The 7193-nt window shown below is 37.0% G+C and overlaps 3 non-coding genes across 3 annotated transcripts in view; all 3 read right to left on the reverse strand.

The window, feature by feature from the left end:
- LOC145849061 (large subunit ribosomal RNA) overlaps positions 1-936 on the reverse strand; it is a 3631-nt gene extending 2695 nt beyond the window's left edge. Inside the window, exon 1 of the ribosomal RNA XR_014372305.1 lies at positions 1-936. This exon is cut by the window's left edge and continues 2695 nt beyond it. This is a non-coding gene — a ribosomal RNA (large subunit ribosomal RNA).
- Positions 937-1158: 222 nt separating this feature from the next.
- Positions 1159-1311, reverse strand: LOC145849062 (5.8S ribosomal RNA). Its single transcript, XR_014372306.1, has one exon. It is a non-coding gene; the product is annotated as a 5.8S ribosomal RNA (ribosomal RNA).
- Positions 1312-1493: 182 nt separating this feature from the next.
- LOC145849065 (small subunit ribosomal RNA) lies at positions 1494-3301 on the reverse strand. Its single transcript, XR_014372309.1, has one exon. It is a non-coding gene; the product is annotated as a small subunit ribosomal RNA (ribosomal RNA).
- Positions 3302-7193: the final 3892 nt, after the last annotated feature.

Genomic DNA, 7193 nt, shown 5'->3' on the forward strand with positions numbered 1-7193 from the left:
TATGGGATCGGCCGGCGATGCGCCTAATGAAAGGATCTCGCCTCGTTTGCCTTCACTGTGCTTTCGGGTTTCGTACTGCCCAACACCTCGCGCGCGTGTTAGACTCCTTGGTCCGTGTTTCAAGACGGGTCGGAGACGTGGCCAGCTTAAGCCGCAGACCCCTGGCGTCTGAGCGCTAACGCGAAGAAGGCCTTGTACAAACTCTAGAGACTGCGAGCAGTTTCCAAAGCCGTATTCCAGCGATCAACACGCAGCCTGTCCGAAGACCGACGCGGAATCTCTCCTCGGTCGCCGAGCCGAAGCTAATCGAACGCCTATAACACTCTTCCGAAGAAGAGCTACCTTGCGAACGACCAAAGTCAGCCCAGCAACCGGTCGCGGCCCTCGCCGAACGCTAGTGCAGCGCCGCGACGCCAGCGCAACCGTAAGAGTCTCCGAAGATCACTCAAACAGTAGGACAGCTCTCGCAGCGCCTGAAAACGTCCGGCGACTCGATGGGCGCCTCCGTTTGCCTCCAAGCGGTTTCACGTACTCTTTAACTCTCTCTTCAAAGTGCTTTTCAACTTTCCCTCACGGTACTTGTTCGCTATCGGTCTCGAGCCAGTATTTAGCCTTAGATGGAGTTTACCACCCGCTTAGGGCTGCATTTCCAAACAACCCGACTCCGGGAAAACCGCTAGGACGAATTACGACCGCCGCCAAGGGCCTAACACCCGCTCTGGGAAAAGGCCTCGATCAGAAGAACGTGGGCAGTCGTTGGTTCGCCGCATGCTGAATTCCATACGCTACATTTCCTCGCCCTCCAAAAAGGCTCGGATTTAGCGCTGGGCTTATCCCGCTTCACTCGCCGTTACTAGGGGAATCCTTGTTAGTTTCTTTTCCTCCGCTTAGTGATATGCTTAAGTTCAGCGGGTCGTCCCGCCCGATCTCAGGTCAAAAGTGATGTACTACAAAAGTACATGCGCTTTGTACGTCGGCCTTTTGAAGTCACTTAACTTATTCTCGAGCACCTACCGTCGTTGCTACCTCACCCGAGGCCAGCAGGCTGCTCACGCTTCAGCTGTGAAATCGCCAGACCAGCTGTCTTTGACGACACGCTCCTTAATTAAGAAACGAGTCGCAGGCACTTTCAAACTAATGAAAGGATCGGTGTGTTAAAGACCCTGAGACGGACGTGGCCCCAGGATTACCCGAGGCCGCAATACGCGTTCAGAATATCGATGCTCAATGTGTCCTGCAATTCACATTACTTCTCGGAGCTAGCTCCGTCCTTCATCGACGCTCGAGCCGAGTGATCCACCGCTAAGAGATCTCTCGTGTTAATCAATCTCAATGCAACCAAAAAATCGTGTTCAAAAAGAAGCGGCCGCGCCAGCACTTGCGTGCTGAATTATTACTCCCGCTGTCAGAAAGCAACGCGACCGAACTATAACAGTTACAGGGCTCGGTCCCTTCGAAGAAGAGACGTCGCTTGAAATCAAATTTCGATTCGTTAATGATCCTTCCGCAGGTTCACCTACGGAAACCTTGTTACGACTTTTACTTCCTCTAAATGATCAAGTTCGATCGTCTTTTCGAACACCGGCGAGTGCGTTGCCGCACGTACCAGGCTCAATCGGAGGACCTCACTAAACCATTCAATCGGTAGTAGCGACGGGCGGTGTGTACAAAGGGCAGGGACGTAATCAACGCAAGCTAATGACTCGCGCTTACTGGGAATTCCTCGTTCAAGGGAAACAATTGCAAGTCCCTATCCCTAGCACGACCGGGGTTCAACGGATTACCCGGACCTTTCGGCCTAGGGAACACACGATGATCCGGTCAGTGTAGCGCGCGTGCGGCCCCGAACATCTAAGGGCATCACAGACCTGTTATTGCTCAATCTCGTGTGGCTAAACGCCACTAGTCCCTCTAAGAAGTTGTCTCCGACCCAATGGGTCGAGCAGCTATTTAGCAAGTAAGAGTCTCGTTCGTTATCGGAATTAACCAGACAAATCGCTCCACCAACTAAGAACGGCCATGCACCACCACCCACAGAATCAAGAAAGAGCTCTCAATCTGTCAATCCTCGCTGTGTCCGGGCCGGGTGAGATTTCCCGTGTTGAGTCAAATTAAGCCGCAGGCTCCACTCCTGGTGGTGCCCTTCCGTCAATTCCTTTAAGTTTCAGCTTTGCAACCATACTTCCCCCGGAACCCAAAGACTTTGGTTTCCCGGAAGCTGCCGGACAGTTCTTAAGTTCGACACTGCCCGATCGCTAGTCGGCATCGTTTAAGGTCAGAACTAGGACGGTATCTGATCGTCTTCGAACCTCTGACTTTCGCTCTTGATTAAAGAAAACATTCTTGGCAAATGCTTTCGCAGTCGTTCGTCTTGCGCCGATCCAAGAATTTCACCTCTAACGGCACAGTACGGATGCCCCCGTCCGTTCCTATTAATCATTACCTCGTGCTCCGAAAACCAACAAAATAGAACCGAGGTCCTATTCCATTATTCCATGCAACATTATACAAGCGTAAAGCCTGCTTTGAACACTCTAATTTTTTCAAGGTAAACTTGCCGGACCACCGCAACACTCAGTTAAGAGCACCGCGAAGGCACCGACCAACAAGAACAACAAGGCCAGTGCTAGCCTTTCGACCGACCAACCTCGCCGTCCCTATATCCAACTACGAGCTTTTCAACCGCAACAACTTAAATATACACTTTTGGAGCTGGAATTACCGCGGCTGCTGGCACCAGACTTGCCCTCCAATGGATACTCGTTAAAAAGTTTAAAGTGTACTCATTCCAATTGCAGGACCTCGTACGAGGTCTGCATTGTTATTTTTCGTCACTACCTCCCCGAGCCGGGAATGGGTAATTTGCGCGCCTGCTGCCTTCCTTGGATGTGGTAGCCGTTTCTCAGGCTCCCTCTCCGGAATCGAACCCTGATTCTCCGTCACCCGTTACAACCTCGGTAGGCCGATACCGTACCGACGATAGTTGATAGGGCAGTTGCTTTAATGAGATGTCGCCAGCACTAGGCCGTGCGATCCGCAAGCTTATCCAGAGTCACCATTGTAACGACCCGAAAGCCGGTTAGTTTTGGTCTGATAAATGCGCGCCTCACGTCAGTTCGGCGCTTTACGCATGTATTAGCTCTAGAATTGCCACAGTTATCCATGTAAAAGCGTACAATCAAATGAACCATAACTGATTTAATGAGCCATTCGCAGTTTCACTGTACGTGAGCTCGTACTTACACTTGCATGGCTTAATCTTTGAGACAAGCATATGACTACTGGCAGGATCAACCAGATAACTATCCGAGGGCGTTTAAACCCGTTGCTCGACTGAGCGTTTTTACTGTATAAATACAGACCTTTTCTATCACTCGGCTTAAAAGCCTTGCGAACGTTACTGAAAGTCGGCGCCGGCCTTTTGCTGTTTAAAGCGCCAGCCCGCGTCGACTGCAGCATGCAGCTATACAACTGACTGTTCTTTCTCCCGACCAACCGTTTGCCTTCTGCCGGTTAACTCGTCAGCAGCAACACGCCATCTGTCTGCTGCAGTTACCCGCCTCGAGCCGTGCCTGCCTGCGTCGGCTACTCGTCTCGACGACTTCGCAAAGCTATAAGCCTACCGCCGCTGGACGCTTGTAGTTTTTCATACGCTGCTCCAATGCGTTTACATAGCACGTTCGCCGCCGCTGCAATAGCCGCGCCTCGGGTGCTAAACAGTAATGCTTTAAGCCCGCTTTCTCGTCAAGTCGACCGAACGCACAAACACGTCTCTCTCACTAGTGTAAAGTAATGCATACGTGTATGATGCTCAAATGTTGCTGTTGAACTTTTTTTGCCGATTTTTTCCGATTTTTTTCAATTTCTTTGTTTCTTTTCGATTATTTTAATGTTTTAAGCTTATTTATGCTACGTTTAAATGTTTTAATACTTTTTTATACTTTATTTAATATGTTTAAAAGAAATAAATAAAAAAAAATATGTATAAACTACTTTTTTTAATGTTTTAAATATATATATATTTATTATAAATAAACTTTATTTGTATTATTTTTTATTTAAGCGTACTTTTTAAATCTTTATATTTGTTTTATCGTTTTAAGCACATTGCGATAAATATAATAAACAAAAAATTGAATAAAAATAATAATAATAAAAAAAAAAAAAAAAAAAACATAAGCTTATTTTATATTTTTATTTTATTTTTATTTAAACTTACTTTTCAAACCTTAATACTCGTTTTATTTTTTTAAGCAGATTGCGATAAATATAATAAACAAACAATTAAATGAAAATAAAATAAAAAAATCAAACATAAGCTTATTTTATATGTTACATTTTATCTTTATTTAAACTTACTTTTTAAACCTTTATAGTTGTTTTATTTTTTAAGCACATCGCGATAGATATAATAAACAAACAATGAAATAAAAATAATAATAATAATAATAATAATAATAATAATAATAATAATAAAAAATCATAAGCTTATTTTGTATGTTTCATTTTATTTTATTTAAAACTTACAATTTAAACCTTTGTATTTGTTCTATTCTTTTAAGCACATCGCGATAAATATAATAAGCAAACAATTTAATAAAAGTAAAATAAAAAAATCAAACATAAGCTTATTTTATATGTTTCATTTTATCTTTATTTAAACTTACTTTTTAAACCTTTATAGTTGTTTTATTTTTTAAGCACATCGCGATAGATATAATAAACAAACAATGAAATAAAAATAATAATAATAATAATAATAATAATAAAAAATCATAAGCTTATTTTGTATGTTTCATTTTATTTTTATTTAAACTTACTTTTTTAACCTTTATAGTTGTTTTATTTTTTAAGCACATGGCGATAGATATAATAAACAAACAATAAAATAAAAATAATAATAATAATAATAATAATAATAAAAAATCATAAGCTTATTTTGTATGTTTCATTTTATTTTTATTTAAACTTACTTTTTTAACCTTTATAGTTGTTTTATTTTTTAAGCACATGGCGATAAATATAATAAGCAAACAATTAAATAAAAATAATAACAAATAAATAAAACAATACGGCTAAACTATAAAAAGAAAACTAAATAACTGATAAATACTTGTAAAACATTATTTGAAAAATGTATTTTGAAACACAACACGATTGATTTATAAATAATAATATATTTTTAATTTGTGTAGTTCATTTAAAGTAGTCTCCCTTTTTGCTTCTGGTTTTATTAGAGTTATATATAACAATAAATGGTGTAGTTTATTTAAAGTAGTCTCCCTTTTTGCTTCTGGTTTAATTAAAATTATATAACACATACTATAGTAAGTTAAATAAACTATAGTAACTTTATAAAACTACTTTACAAAATACATTTGTATAATTTAATAACTTTAAAATAACTATCAAGAATAAAATAGAATAGCTTTAAGTTTAGTATACAATTGGTATGTAAATTGTGTAGTTTATTGAAAGTAGTCTCCTTATTTGCTTCTGGTTTTACTTGAGTTACATAACGTTAAATAAACATACTTAATAAACGTAACCATCAATACTGTCATTTTAATAAAACTAAGTACAAATACATTGAATTAACATAGAACTTTAAAAAGCCTTCGCTAGTATCTGTTGGTAACAGTAAATAACCTATTATGACTCACAATACAGGAGTGCGAAATTTATTTTTCATTTGATTTTTCAGGTATTTATTTATTTGTGGAAATAAACTTTTTTATTACATTAGAAACTAATTGAATTTTTCCTATAACTATACCTATTATTATATTTAGTATGCTTAAAAGTAATAAAATGACACGTCGCGATTATATAATAAACAAACAATCAAACAAACAAAGAAAAAAAAAAAAAAAAAAACTATTTTTTTAAACTTATATTTCAACTATATGTCTTATTTTATTTTCATTTAAACTTACTTTAAACCTCTGTATTTGTTATATATATATTTCAACACAATACGATTAAACTATAAGACAAACAACAAAATAAAATAATCACATTAATAAATACACTAAGCAAATAGCTAGAATAAATATAAATAGTTCAATATATACAATATATTTCTTCCATTTTTAAGTTACTTGTTAAACATATTTATTTAAAAATGTTTCTTTAGAATATAAAACTAACAGTTCTACAAATAAAGAAATTAAAAAGCCAATACACATAACACTAACTTTTCATAAATTAGATATGCAAATATGAACAAAATAGTAACTAAATTCTAAAGCTTTTGTAAACTGTGAACTTATAAACTTATAATAATAATTGCATATTCACCATTCACAATAGCTTTTTATTTAGTACACAACTGGTCTGTAAATTGTGTAGTTTATTGAAAGTATAATCCCGTTTTGCTTCTGGTTTAAATAAAGTTATACAACACATACTAAAGTAAATTAAATAAAGTAATTCACTACTATCGTATTAAATAAAACCAATTTACAAAATACATTAATTTAAATTAAAGTGAACTTTGAACTTATAATAATAATTGCATATTCACTATTCAGAATTTCTTTAAATTTAGTACACAACTGGTCTGTAAATTGTGTTGGTTCTATTCAAGTACTCTCCTTGTTTGTTTTGTTTTAGTTGTATTTATTTTTAGATACTAGCACATTCAATACACATAATAAAGTAAACCAAATAAACTCTATTAATTTAAACTAAGTACAAATACATTAAGTTAATACAAAACTTTAAAAAGCTTTTGCTAGTATCTGTTGGTAACAGTAAATAACTTATTATGACTCACAATACAAAAGTGCAAAATTTATTTTCGTTTGATTTTTCAAGTAGCCACGCTTTTATTTGTTTTTGGACAAAAAGACTTTAAAGTTTTAGTATAAAAGACTAGTTGTATTAATTTTAACTCAGAAAATTGTACTCTACAAGATGGTGCCATTATTTTTTCGATATCTCAAACTGGTCAAACCACTTTTTTAGCGCTCTAATTGGTTTAAACAGCAAATAAGCAAACAGCAAATAACGTTATCTGATTGGCTAAGGTTTTTGTTTGCTAATAACTAGAATTTTCTTTTCTTTTAAGCGTTAAAGAAATGTAAATAAACGAGTAATAAGTATAAATAGGTCAGAAAGAAAAATAGTACAAAAAAGATGAATTCAAAAAGCAAAGGCCTACGGCACGTGGTATTCCCAAGCGGTCACCC

This window comes from Thalia democratica, unplaced genomic scaffold (assembly GCF_965202585.1).
Source record: "Thalia democratica unplaced genomic scaffold, ktThaDemo2.hap1.1 HAP1_SCAFFOLD_2001, whole genome shotgun sequence".
Taxonomy (NCBI): Eukaryota; Metazoa; Chordata; class Thaliacea; order Salpida; family Salpidae; genus Thalia; species Thalia democratica.